The sequence below is a fragment of the Schistocerca serialis genome, chromosome 2 (assembly GCF_023864345.2).
Source record: "Schistocerca serialis cubense isolate TAMUIC-IGC-003099 chromosome 2, iqSchSeri2.2, whole genome shotgun sequence".
In the NCBI taxonomy this organism is placed as follows: domain Eukaryota; kingdom Metazoa; phylum Arthropoda; class Insecta; order Orthoptera; family Acrididae; genus Schistocerca; species Schistocerca serialis.
Genome location: NC_064639.1, coordinates 1,127,111,499 through 1,127,126,609, shown reverse-complemented (window position 1 = coordinate 1,127,126,609; position 15,111 = coordinate 1,127,111,499). Strand labels below are relative to the sequence as shown.

The 15,111-nt window shown below is 42.0% G+C and overlaps 1 protein-coding gene across 1 annotated transcript in view; it reads left to right on the top strand.

Moving 5' to 3' along the window:
* LOC126456663 (UPF0764 protein C16orf89 homolog) overlaps positions 1–15,111 on the top strand; it is a 98,769-nt gene that overhangs the window by 44,951 nt on the left and 38,707 nt on the right. The window lies entirely within an intron of this gene.

Genomic DNA, 15,111 nt, shown 5'->3' with positions numbered 1-15,111 from the left:
TGATGATAACTTATTAACAGTGCAAAAATTCCGTCTGCTGATTTCCGTAGAGTGTAAATGCGAAGAGGAGGAGGAAGAGCAGATTAGCGTTTAACGTCCCATCGACAACAAGGTCATAAAAGACGGAGCACAAGCTCGGATTAGGGAAGGAAATCAGCCGCGCCCTTTCGAAAAATCATCCCGGCGTTTGCCTCCAGCAATTTAGGGAAATCACGAAAAACCTAAACCAGGATGGTCGGACGCGGATTTGAACCGTCGTCCTCCCGAATGCGAGTCCTGTGTGGTAAATGCGAAGAATTTGTGACTCTTATCTCCTGCTGTTTCTCTAACATATTCGCAGTAAGTATTTCAGAATAAAATTCCGTCGTCAATTGCACAAGTATCTTTTTCTTTCGCTTTACCGGTTTCAACAGATTAATCTGTCATCTTCAGAAACTTACAAAATTTGGGATATTATAAATCAGTAGAAATTGGCCATGCATTTATGTAAAGTATAAGAAGTGTGTTACAGAGACTTACTTACTGTTAGTATTGATTTAGAAGACGTCAATATCTTCTTCATAGAACCATAATGCTGCGACATGTCCAAAATGTACATAATTTGTATGACAATTAAAAGCACAGACTGATAATTTGTAGTAAATGAATGACACTTATGTACATAGGGAAGTTGTGTTAGCGGCAAGAAACACATATAAAAGCACGTAGAATCTATAAGTAACGTATATAAGTGAAGTTACATACGATACATTTTATATATGTTCCTTGGTCTTGAAACGTCCCCTTTGAACAATTATACAAGACTGTGCTTAAACTGACATACAATATTTTTAGCGCAACGCAATCTGACTTTCAAAAATCCCTGCAAAAGAATGGCCCTGAGTAACATTAAACTATACCTTTCAGAAATCACTTACCTCACAAAAATCTTCATTACTCGAACTATGGCAGTACAGCGAGCGCCACTACTGCCAGCTAAATAAAAGATTCAAACTACGGAAGGCACTAACTACTGATAGGCATAGTTAGCAAATGAAAGATGTTAATAGAGAACAAACAATGTATTTACCTTAGTATCATCAAAAGTCATAATATATATAGCAGTTCATGACAAATTACAAAACTCCGCCATCTCTCTCCCCACATCCACCACTGCTGGCGGCTCACCTCCAACTGCCCAACGCCACGCGCCGCTCATATCCAGCTGCCCAACACTACAATGGCGAGTATTACAACAATGCAAAGCAGCCACAGACTGCACACAGCACAGCCAGCGATTTTCATACAGAGGTGGCGCCACCAATAAAAAAACCTAAACAGCCTTATATATTATGACTTTTGGTGATACTAAGGTAAATACATTAATTGTTCTCTATTAATATCTTTCATTTGCTAACTATCCCTATCAGTAGTTAGTGCCTTTCGTAGTTTGAATCTTTTATTTAGCTGGCAGTAGTGGCGCTCGCTGTACTGCCGTAGTTCGAGTAATGAAGATTTTTGTGAGGTAAGTGATTTCTGAAAGGTATAGTTTAATGTTACTCAGGGCCATTCTTTTGCAGGGATTTTTGAAAGTCAGATTGCGTTGCGCTAAAAATATTGTTTGTCAGTTTAAGCATAGTCTTTTATAATTGTTCAAAGGGGACGTTTCAGTGTTAGCACACAGAAACTTAACTACGTACATAAATGTAACTTATTTACTGTAAATTATCAAATTGTGTTTATAATTATCACAAACAATACGAGTATATGCATTTTTGGACATTTAATGGCATTATACTTCCGTGAAGACGATATCTTCCGTGGTTCAAATGGCTCTGAGCACTATGGGACTTAACATCTGAGTCGTCAGTCCCCTAGAACTTAGAACTACTTAAACCTAACTAACCTAAGGACTTCACACTCATTCATGCCCGAGACAGGATTCGAACCTGCGACCGTAGCAGCAGCGCGGTTCCGGACTGAAGCGCCTAGAACCGCTCGGTCACAGCGGCCGGCTACAACCTATTTTTCAGGTCTGACGACAGTACTTCGACATTTTAAATTTATTCTTTGGAGCGAATCTTACCACAAATAACCTTGTTGCTGTTTAGATTATGTTGTCTCGAAATGTCGAAAAAATATTTCGGCACAGTTTTATTTTTGCCATAACTGCAACACCTCTGCATATGCACCTACACTCTGCAATACAGCGTGTACTTCCCGCTCCACCAATTACTAAGGCTTTTTTCCGTTCCATCCGCGCATGGAAGGCGGGAATAATGACTACTGAAACGCATCTGTGTGTGGTGTAACCAGCCTGGCCTACGCGACACGTAGGGGGTTATAGCACAGAGTGGTTATAATTAAACTTTCGCTACTTGAGCCAGTGTAGATGGAACCACCTTTATAGGAAAGATGTTCAGACTGAGCGCTGCAGGATTTGCGTTTTTGGAAGAGTTTATGTTATGACTTGCGGTTAGGTGCCAGTACTAGCACGGCGACATAGGGTTGAAACAAGCATCAGCGTGCATTACAGTTGCAGACAGCCAACACTGGTCTGGACAATACGAGCAGGGTTTTACTCGTGGGGCTTTTTTTATCAAAACAATAGTAATACTACCGGTGCTCTTCGCGAGTATAGACTCATTAAAGGAACACGGGGAGACCCTCTTTCCGCACGGGGTTGAAGAACATCATTCAGAAGTCCGAGTTAACTGCCGATTTGGGAATTGCTCCTGGGAGAGGCCAACGGCGAACTGCGCCACAAATCGTTGAAGAAGTTGCTGTTGCTATGGCTGAGAATGCTGGACGCAATGTACGATCTTCCAGCTTCGTCACTGCAACTGAAAATTCCGTGATCCTCAGTTCGAAAAGTGCTACGAAAGAACTCTAGTGTGGATCCAGGCCATCGTGGTCGCAACATTCTGCAAAGTTTGTAACCAACCTTAAACGTAAACATGGTACGCAGTTAACAGAGTTACTCTTTCACATACAAATGAAAATGTACTTCTTTCAATGGTGTATTCGTTATTTCACTTCGGCAAGTCCTTACACATGTTTCCACGAAGTTTCATTGTCCTTTGATCACTGGTTTTTCGTGGGAGTCCTCTGTAATAGCGATACTTTAATTGTAACCTCATTGTATATTCCTTGGTTCCTTACCTGAAGCAGCTGGTTGCTCAAAATTTGCAGGTAGGATTTCACGAGACAGTTGGCATCTGTCTTGAAGTCTCCCAGTTCTCCTACATCTCCATGAAGCTGTCATGTGATTTAAGCAAACCTGTGACCATTGGCACTGCCCTTCGGTGTATACGTTCAACAGCCCTCGTCATTCCCATTTGGTATGCGTTCCATACACTTAAGCGATAGTCTAGAACGGGTCTCACGAATGATTTGTAAGCAATCTCCTTTGCAGACTGATTGCCTTTCCACAGTATTCCACTAATGAACCGAAGTCTGCCACCTGATTTACCAACGATTGAGCCTAAGTGATAGTTCCGTTCCACATATATACAAATTGTTACACCCAGATATTTGTGTGAGCTGTAGTCATGGCCTGACTGACTATTTGTGCACTTTTACAGCTGTGCAGCTAAAATATACAGCAATAAATAACAAGCCCCTACACCCTTCCATGGGGCACACTGTGACGTTACTTTTACGTCTGTCGGCGACTCTTCATCCAAGATAACAAGCTACGTACACTCTGTCAAGAAATCTTCAGTCCAGTCACAAATTTCGCTTTATACCCACATACGACAGCACTTTCGACGAAAAGCGTAGGTTTGGTGCCGAGTCAAGAAATGCCAACTGCCTTAACCTAAGGCTTTCAAGTAACCGTGTGAGAAAAGCGTATGTTAGGTTTCGCATGACGGATATTTTCGGAATCCACACTGGTAGGAATGCTTGAGGTCCTCCTCTTGGTGATTTTTTTTTACATTTGAGCCCAAATTTTCTGAGGTTTATGACTTTCTTAAAATTTCCTTCTATTTTTATAAGAGTAATTCGACTTGCGTTTTACTTCACGTGAAGAGAAAGGAAATGGAACTACAGGTAGGTTTTAACACCTCCGACAACGCACTCGTTACAGAGGGAATACAAAGTCCGATAGGAGAACGATGGGAATGGAAATTGGCTATCTTCTTTTCAGTGGAGCCATGTCAATATTTGTGTTAAAAGATCTGGGTAGCCACGATAAATCTAAATCGGGATGCATGGAGAGTGATTCGAGCTCCGAACCTCCTGAACGTGAGACGCTGAACGAGAATGGGCCAATTTGTCTAGTCAGTCTAAACAGATTCCTGCTTGTGCTGGTCAGCACTGACAATACAGTCACTGAATAAAAGGTTTTATATTTTCGCCTGCCATTATGAGTGTTCATCAATAATCTGAGTCAGCGTCCACACTATTCTTATAAAACTCTTCTCTCTAGCAACATTCGCATTTAACACGAATAAAAAGTGAATAGTTTACACGGACCTGTCTGAAGCGCCTTGCACACAGCTATAAACGAATCTCTCTCCACGACCTTACATAATCTGAGCAGGTGCGTAACTTCCTCAATTGCAGCATGAACTCGCTAACTGCTCATTAACAACAGCACTTATCGTGATGTAAAAAGTTCGCCCAATTATAGTCACAAATTATTTATTCCTACTGTGTCACATTTAATACTTCCATTATTCAAAATATTGAGTCGTCTACTACTTGAACATTACAGGTTGAACTGACAGCTGAATAATTTTTGTGTATTAAACGAAGTAAATTATATAGAGGTATGTGCTACGCTGTAAAGTGACTTACAAGCTGGAAATAATAAACGACTTCTGCAGAGATATGTTGAAAACAACACCACTAAAATATCAGCGTCATAATTATGTAACGTATGAGGCCATATTCAAAGAAATAGTTCAGAGTTCTCTAATGGGTTTAAATGTTGTTTCACGATTATTCCCGGGGATTTGTGTGTTGCTGCGTACTTCGTAATTGCGTTATTTTCTAGTACTTGCCGGTTAGAAATCAACAATCGCTACAAGTAACGGTGTAGTCTGTAAAATTAAATGCGAATAAATATCAGAAATAGCAGTGCCAACCAAGGTTATCTGCGGTAAAAATTCTTTTAATCGATACGGAAATATTTTTCGACATGATTTAATCATGTTATCATTATATGGACACTAATCCTGCAGACTTATTAATTCTCTTTTTCGTTTCTTGTTTTTTTCAGCCACTACCCAAATTCGCTCGCATGTGGTATTTGCTTTTTTCGTTGCGGATGCTACGTTTGATCCACAAGACTGGGTACAGTGTACTAGAAGTGAGCGTCTCGACGGAAAGTGTCCTCCGTAGACAGGACTGACTCTTTGTGTTGTTCCGGACTTACAAGCGTCGTATTGACATGGGTCACAAGCTATACAAAATAAAGGAGTAAGTTGGCTATCTGATTCGGCTGCATTTTCCGAATGAGTCTAATTACGACCGTAAGAGTCACATGAGACATCAGTTTTATTAATTCCGTACGATTCTTTTACTGTGTGACTACTTTTGTGTTCATCCATGCAACAGCGCAGCAGTGTTGCACTCACTGTCTCTTTATCGCCATACGCTTTGTTCACAGAAAGCAGCCAGTGTGTGATGTTACGCAACAACGCGAATCCTTCATGAGAGATTCCACAAATAAGCTCGTGTTTGCTGCGGCGGGAATCAGATGGTTACCGATCTCTAAGCTGACATGGTGCTCCGGACAAATTGCCGACCATTGCGGGCTGGTGCGAAAATATTTTTCCACACAAGCGACGTATCTGTCGCATATCCCCCCCCCCCCTACTCCCAGACATTAGTTGCCTTTCCTTGGGCTCTTGTTAAGACCTTTAAAAAGAGATCTAAATGTTTTGGTCTTGGAAACAGATTGTGTTTCCCTCTGAAATAAGTAGGATTAAGTTTTGTACCTAGAGGACAGTGTACCTAGAAACACACGATATTGTTTGGACGTTACTTCAGACTACTAAATTACAGGTCCATATCGTCAACGTCGATATGCAGCAGAATTTTGGAACATATATCGCGTTCGAACATTGTGAATAACCTCGAAGAAAGCGGTCTATTGGCACACAATCAACATGGGTTTAGAAAATATCGTTCCTGTGAAACACAACTAGCTCTTTATTCACATGAAGTGTTGAGTGCTATTGACAAGGGATTTCAGATAGATTTCGTATTTCTGGATTTCCGGAAGGCTTTTGACACGGTACCACACAAGCGGCTCGTAGTGAAATTGCGTGCTTATGGAATATCGTCTTAGTTATGTGACTGGATTTGTGATTTCCTGTCAGAGAGGTCATAGTTCGTAGTAATTGACGGAAAGTCATCGAGTACAACAGACGTGATTTCTGGCGTTCCCCAAGGTAGTTTTATAGGCCCTTTGCTGTTCCTTATCTATATAAACGATTTTGGAGACAATCTGAGGAGCCGTCTTAGGTTGTTTGCAGATGACGCTGTCATTTATCGACTAATAAAGTCATGAGAAGATCAAAACAAACTGCAAAACGATTTAGAAAAGCTATCTGAATGGTGCGAAAAGTGGCAGTTGACCTTAAATAACGAAAAGTGTGAGGTCATCCACATGAATGCTAAAAGGAACCCGTTAAACTTCGGTTACACGATAAATCAGTCAAATATATAGGCCGTAAACTCAACTAAATATCTAGGTATTAAAATCAGGAACAACTTAAATTGGAAGGAACACATAGAAAATGTTGCGGGGAAGGCTAACCAAAGACTGCTTTTTAGTGGCAGGACACTTAGAAAATGTAACAGACCTGCTAAGGAGACTGCCTACACTACGCTTGTCCATCCGTTTTTAGAATACTGCTGCACGGTGTGGGATCCTTACCAGATAGGAATGACGGAATACATCGAAAAAGTTGAAAGAAGGGCAGAACGTTTTGTATTATCGCGAAATATGGGAGAGAGTTTCACAGAAATGATACAGGATTTGGGCTGGAAATCATTAAAAGAAAGGCGGTTTTCGTTGCGACGGAATCTTGTCACGACATTCCAATCACCAACTTTCTTCTCCGAATGCGAAAATATTTTGCTGACGCCGACCTACATAGGGAGAACGATCACCACGATAAAATAAAGGAAACCAGAGCTCGTAGGGAAAGCTATAGGTGTTCGTTCTTTCCGCGCGCTATACAAGTTTGGAATAATAGAGAATTGTGAAGGTGGTTCTATGAACCCTCTGCCAGGCACTTAAAGGTGATTCGCAGAGTATCCACGTAGATGTAGATGTAGTGATTTTACTGTCATAGGAAAGAATGCACAGTAGAGACCACCATAAGCACTTACCACCGTTTTCTCTACATGTTCTGTTGTTGTTAGACATGAGGTTGTGTTGTACATAGCAACTGTAAGTATTTTACGATCTACACGTATAACTGCTGAACAATACATAAAACTGTTGGAATATACTGTTAATTCTTCTGGTGCAGGAGTTTATGGTGAGAAAAACGCTATGCCTTTTTAGAACTATTTATATAACATGAGAGCAGTTAGCCACACTTTCTCGGTCACGCTCCACCCTGTACCTTGAAACAGAAGAAGGTCTTTTATCGAGCAACATGTGATGCTTGCAAACGAAACTGAGTTTGAACAATGTCTTAACAATTTTACCTGTCTTGAAAATGGACATTGTATTAGTTTTCAATAGCTTCTGTTTCGAAATATATTTAACTTGTAAGTGGTTGCTATTAGTAGCTTACTTCTACTTACTTTCGCTTAACATAGTGATTATTGGTGTGGTAGCAGGAAAATAGTGAAACAGGTAGAGCAGTAAATCGTAGCATTGATAAGATTTTCTCGACTGCAACAATTTTAAATTTCGACCGAAAATTTGTTCCTAGGTGCATGGTAATATTACACCTTTGAACATGTTTCCACATTTGAAAAAAATCTTAATTTTTCAGAGTAATTTGTGTAATGACAGAAATTGACTGCATGACATAAAAAGTGAATGCCATAATTTAAAAAAGAAGTAAGAAAATACAGTGTGTTTCAAAAAGAATGAGCTGATTTCAAAACTCCATATTTATTGATAAAAACCTACAACAAACGTGGTATAATTGCAAAATACTCAGAAAATCATAAAGTTATAGCTACGCTAAAACGAATACTATATGTGTTTGCCATCAGCAGCACGAACAAAATATAGACGATAGTCAGATTTGTCATAAACTTTTCACAATGTATCTGCTTTTACAGAAGTTATGGCAGCTGTTATTCTGTTCTTCACTTCTTCTATGCAACGAGGTAAAGGGGAGATGAACACACTTTCCTTGACACATCACCACAGGAAAAAACCGCATGAGGTCATGTCTAGCGATCTTGCGACGCCAAGAACGCAGGAGTCCACAAACCGAAAGAGTTTGCACTAATTGTACTCTGTACCGTTTATACACCAAATGACGCCTTAATACACACCATACAGTCATATGAGGCATTGCCAGTTCTCTGCTTGCGCGGCGAGTAGACTTTCGTGGTCTCTGCTCAAAAGAAGTGCTAGATCGTTCGGGACTCGTGCCTTTGCATAAGCATCCAGTCTCTTCAAATTGGCGATACCAACGAAGAATGTTTTTGGATGCAGTTGGATCAGTGCCTATTAAAAGCACGCTCGATGGAAACCACTAACTCAGTCTTTGCAAACTGCAACACACAAAACGATTTCTGTTGAGCGGACGCCATCTTACTCTTGACTTACTGTAAACTGAAAAGACACATTGACTGACATATAACGGCGATTTTCTCAAACTTTCGGTCACGTTGATTCAAACACACATATTTCCTTGCTCGCACGTCCCATGTTTCGTAATTATTACAGTCCAAAATCAGGTCATTCTTTTTGAAACATCCTATATAAACTTCCGTTACAGCACTAGCTAGAGGCGAAAGTCTGAAGAAGTGGCTGGTTCAAATGGCTCTGAGCACGATGGGACTTCCAGAATGAGATTTTCACTTTGCAGCGGAGTGTGCGCTGATATGAAACTTCCTGGCAGATGAAAACTGTGGCCCGACCGAGACTCGAACTTGGGACCTTTGCCTTTCGCGGGCAAGTGCTCTACCATCTGAGCTACAGATGCACGACATACGCCCAGTCCTCACAGCTTTACTTCTGCCAGTATCTCGTCTCCTACCTTCTAAAAATGGTTCAAATGGCTCTGAGCACTATGGGACTTAACATCTATGGTCATCAGTCCCCTAGAACTTAGAACTACTTAAACCTAACTAACCTAAGGACAGCACACGACACCCAGCCATCACGAGGCAGAGAAAATCCCTGACCCCGCCGGGAATCGAACCCGGGAACCCGGGCGTGGGAAGCGAGAACGCTACCGCACGACCACGAGATGCGGGCTCCTACCTTCCAAACTTTGCAGAAGCTCTCCTGCGAACCTTGCAGAACTAGCACTCCTGATAGGATACTGTGGAGACATGGCTTAGCCACAGCCTGGGGGATGTTTCCAGAATGAGATTTTCACTCTGCAGCGGAGTGTGCGCTAATATGAAACTTCCTGGCAGATTAAAACTGTGTGCCCGACCGAGACTCGAACTCGGGACCTTTGCCTTTTGCGGTCAAGTGCTCTACCATCTTAGCTACCGATAAATATGCTTAAAACTTTTATGTCTGCAACTGAACAGGAACACATAATTTTTGATTGATACGAAAGAGAAGTAAATAAATTCGTGTATATCGCCATCTACATCTACATATACGTTCAATAAATCAATATGAAGTGTATAGCAGAGAGTACGTCCCATTGTACTCTTTATAAGGGTTTTCTTCCCTTTACATTGACGTACGGACAGCAGGAAAAATGACTGCTTAGATGCCTCTGTGCGTGCTGTAATTCGTCTAATCTTGTCTTTGCAATCCGTGGGGGAACAATACATAGCGTGCTGTCGTATATTCCTAGATTTAACAGTTCAAGTCGGTTCTAGAAACTTTCTAAGTAGGCTTTATCGGGGTAGCTTGCACCATCCCAAGCTTCAGCCAGTTCAGTCCTTTCAGCATCTTCGTGACTCTCTCCCATGGGTCAAATGAACCCTTGATCATTTGTGTTTACCTTCTTTGCATCCGTTCAATATCCCCAAAAATGTTCAAATGTGTGTGAAATCGTGTGGGACTTAACTGCTAAGGTCATCAGTCCCTAAGCTTGCACACTACTTAACCTAAATTTTCCTAAGGACAAACACAAACACCCGTGCCCGAGGGAGGACTCGAACCTCCGCCGGGGCCAGTCGCACAGTCCATGACTGCAGCGCCTGAGACCGCTCGGCTAATCCCGCGCGGCTCAGTATCCCCTGTTAGTCCTATTTCGAATGGTTCGCACTCACTTGAGCAATATCCTACCAAGGGTCGCACGAGTTTGTTGTACGCTGTCTCCTTTGCAGACTGGTTGCATTCCGCTGGTCTACCAATGAACACAGTTTGCCACGTGCTTTGCCTACGACTGAGCCTAAGTGACCGTTCCATTTCATATCCCTACAAAGTATGACATCAGGGAACTCACATGAGTTGACAGGTTCCAATTGTGAGTCACTGATATCATACACTGAAGCGCCAAATGAACTGGTATAGGCATGCGTATTCAAGTAGAGAGAAATGTAAACAGGCAGAATACGGCGCTGGTGTCGACGACGCCTATACAAGACAACAAGTGTCTGGTGCAGCTGTTAGATCTGTTACTGCTGCTGCAATGGCAGATTATCAAGATTTAAGTTAGTTTGAGCGTGATGTTGTAGTCGGCGCACGAGCTATGGGATACAGCGTCTCCGACGTAGCGAAGATGTGGCGATTTCCCCGTACCATTTACGAGTGGACCGTGAATATCAGGTATCATCAGGAAAACATCAAATCCCCGACACCACTGCGGCCGCAAAATGATCCTTCAAGAACTGGACCAACGACGACTGAATAGATTCGTTCAGCGTGAGGGAAGTGCAACCTTTCTGCAAATTGCTGCAGAGTTCAGTGCCGGGCCATCAACAGGTGTCAGTGTGAGAACCATTCAACGGAACATCATCGATATGGGCTTTCGGAACCGAGGCCCTCTCGTGTACCCTTGATGATTGCACGACACAAAGCTTTACGTCTCGCCTGGGCCCGTCAACACCGACATTCCGCTGTAGATGACTGGAAACATGTTTAACTGGTCAGACGAGTCTCGTTTCAAATTGTGTCGACCGGATGGAAGTGTACGGATATGGAGACAACAGCATGAATCCATGGACCCTGTATGTCAGCAGGGGACTATTCAAGCTGGTGGAGGCTCTGTAACGGTGTGGAGCGTGTGCAGTTGGAGTGATACGGGACACCTGATACGTCTACATACGACTCTGACAGGCGACATTACATGAGCATCCTGTCCGATCACCTGCATCCATTCATGTCCACTGTGCATTCCGACGGACTTGGGCAATTCCAGCAGGACAATGCGACATTACAAACGTCCAGAAATGCTACAGAGTGTCTACAGGAACACACTTCTGAGTTTAAACACTTCCGCTGGACACCAAACTCCCCAGAGAACAACATTATTGAGCATATCTGGGATGCCTTGCAACGTGCTGTTCAGAAGAGATCTCGAACTCCTCATAATCTTACGGATTTATTGACAACCCTGCAGGATTCATGGTGTCAATTCCCTCCAGCACTACTTCAGACACCACTCGAGTCATGCCACGTCGTGTTGCCACACTTCTGCGTGATCGCGGGGACCCTACACGATGTTAGGTAAATGTACCAGTATTTTGGCTCTTCAGTGTAGTTTATTGGGGGAATTTCAGGCAACGGTTGTTGATCTGTAAACGAGGCTTCATATTGGACACTAGTGCAACCCATAATTGAGTACTGCTCGGGTTTTGGGATCCGCGCCTGGTCGAATTAAAGGAAGACATCGTAGCAGTTCAGAGACGAGCTGCTAGATTTGTTACCGGTAGGTTCGAAAAACACGCACGTATATATATATATCTGGGGGGGGGGGGGAAGAAAGGAAATAAAAGGGCTGGAGCTAATGATATGAGCACTATGGGACTTAACAGCTGTGGTCATCAGTCCCCTAGAACTTAGAACTACTTAAACCTAACTAACCTAAGGACACCACACACATCCATGCCCGAGGCAGGATTCGAACCTGCGACCGTAGCAGTCGCACGGTTCCGGACTGCGCGCCTAGAACCGCGAGACCACCGCGGCCGGCGAGCTAATGATATTAGCTACATCAGGACTTTATGCGAAATCACCGACGACGAGTGAAAATGTGTGCCGAATACAGAAGGTTCTACTGAAGGGGGACGTTGATGAAAAACACACACTATTTCAAAAATGCATCCATAGTTTTGGAGATATGTCAATGAAATTTTGTATCACTCTTTGTATGAAACTAACACATTTACATATAAAATCCTTTGATTGTATATATTCAACTTTTTAAAATAAAATTTGAAGTTTTGTTTTCAAAAAATAATGTATGTCCCTTTTTCTCAGAAAGTATTCGAGAGATTTCTACAAAAATTTCTCTGTTTCATCTCTTTATATGTTGTAGGCTTCTCTCATGAGGTTTTTGGAATAGGTGAAATAGATTTTCATATTTTTTAAATTATAATCACTCAAGCACAATTTTAAATTCATGCAAAATACTAAGCACCTTTCCCCATATCTCAGCTTGCAATCAGAATTTCAAAATTTGCTCATGAGACGACGTTTATTAAGTTTACAGAAATATGCGTACAAAATTTCATAACTCTAGCATTCATAGAATCTGAGGAAAATGTACATAAACTTTAAAAAACAAGCTTTTCAGGAAACGCAATTTAAAGTTCAACCTAACTTTTTTCCCTTATGTCACTTTTTCAGAAGGCACCACATTTGTACTCTGGGTCATCTTTCCCTTCAAGGCTTCTCTTCTGGTTCCTTGTTATTTGTCTTCTTCCTTTCCCAAGTCTTCGACTGACTTTTCAGCTGCAGAGACGCGCTGTAAATTTATTTTTCACAGGATGTTTTGAGTAAAATTTCCTATCTTGAGGCCCATTCTTTCTGATACCTTCATCCTCCCGACGTTGCCATCATTAAATACAATAACTGCATCATAAGTTGCGATTCTGACAACTGTAGCAGATGCAAATGTATTTTTAGGGCATCGTTTCCTTGTGAGTGAATTTAGAGACTCATTTGGATTTTGGGTTTTGCCATCATCATACTTTTTGAGAAGTGCAGGATCGGCCAAAGATGATCTATAAATCCAAAGAGTTTGTATCACGGCCTTCTAGATGTATCACGCCCATGTTTGGTTGAAAGTAATACACAGAATCGTTGTTCGCTGAGCTGGTATTGAAGTGCTGCTTCAAACTGTGGGCGTGGCAGGGAGGCCACGTCACACTTTTAATTAATTTTCAACATTGAAACTATGGGAACATACTGTCCACGAGTTGTACTAACAAATAAAAAATAAATTGAAAACTGACATTTTTGGTCAATTTCGTCAACGTCCCCCATTAATGGGCAGTTGCCTAAACCCCTGCACCACCCAGACACAGTGGTTATCGCAATTGTGTGGAATATCTCGGCACACTATATAAATGATTCACCTCGCTGGGCGGGTGCACATTTACGCTCGACCTCGGACGGAAATCTAAAATTGGGGAACACGGAGGACATGGACGGGGACAGCAGGTAGGTGGCGCTGGGTGGCGTGCCGAGACAGTCTGCGCAGCTGCGATGAAGTTTGTGTCCGGGTGGCGCAGTGAGCAGGACATCCCGAGCTAGAGTCCCAGTCAGGCACATTTTTTTCTTTTTCACTCGTCACTACTGATTCCGCATGAACTCCCGATGCAGCTGATCTCATTAGTTCCATTCATCTCCTTTCCTTCTTCCCCCTCCACCTTCAGTTTACATAATATCTATCACAGATGTGGATTCCACGTGATGGCTATTCTTTAGGACAGACACTACGCATTCGTATATTACGGTGGTGCTTCGTGACCTCAAATGGAAACCCCTGGGGGGGGGGGGGGGGGGAGGGGGGAAGGCGACGTTCTTTTCAGGGAACACTACTGAGAAAATTTAGAGAACGGTTACTTGAAACTGAATACAGAACGATTCTGCTGGTGACAACGTACATTTCGCGTAAGGACAACAAAGACTAGAGGAATTAGCGCCCGTACAGAAGCATACAGGTAGTCGTTTTTGTCTCGCTCTATTTACTAGTGGAACAGGAAAGGAAATGACTAGTACTGCTACAACGTACCCTCCGCCACACACAGTACAGTGGCTTTCGGAGTAAGATGCAGCATGTAGATGCAGCTGTAGATGTAGATATGCCTGTATGTACTTCTACATCATATTTTTGATAAAAGTGATATCTGGTAGTCAAATATTTGATAGTCCAACCAGTCCGCGACACATTTCACGCATAATTGTTTTACTGGGAGAGACTTGTATATTAAGTTACAGTACTCACTTAATATAAATGTAATCGAGCTGTGTTTGCGGTCATTCGGTTTGTAATTTCATCAGCGTCAGAATCTGTGATATAAAATGAATTGCTGTATTTACAATACGCTCTTTCTCTGTTTGGGCTAGGTGTAATGGTTGCATTACTCTCACCAATGTGAGCTTGGAATCGCCCTGGAAAAACTTATAATCTGCAGATTGTCTATTGTTTCTTCAAAAATACCACTGTTGCAGGCAGTTGTTTGCTATGAAACGCAAGTAATATACTGACATGGGCCCTAGAATAATTACTCATAGGCCTTTAGGAAGTCACACCGCTTGAAATACTAATTTCAGATACTTACTTCCTACCTCAACATACTCTGGAGAGGATTCTGTATCATCTACAGTATACAATTTTAACCCTGACTGTTTGGAACAACCGTGTCTCACTAAATTTGTTATTTTCCTTTTTGGTAGGAACGCATTAACTTTTTCAGAAGTGTAGATATGTTTGAGTATTTTTTTTAAATTTTACGTGTTCTTCAATTTCCTAAGTTACTCTTAAATTCACACAAACCTTCACATTCTATAGTTCAACAAAGCTGATGGTGCATTCGGCGCCAAAAACGTTGCTTAACACA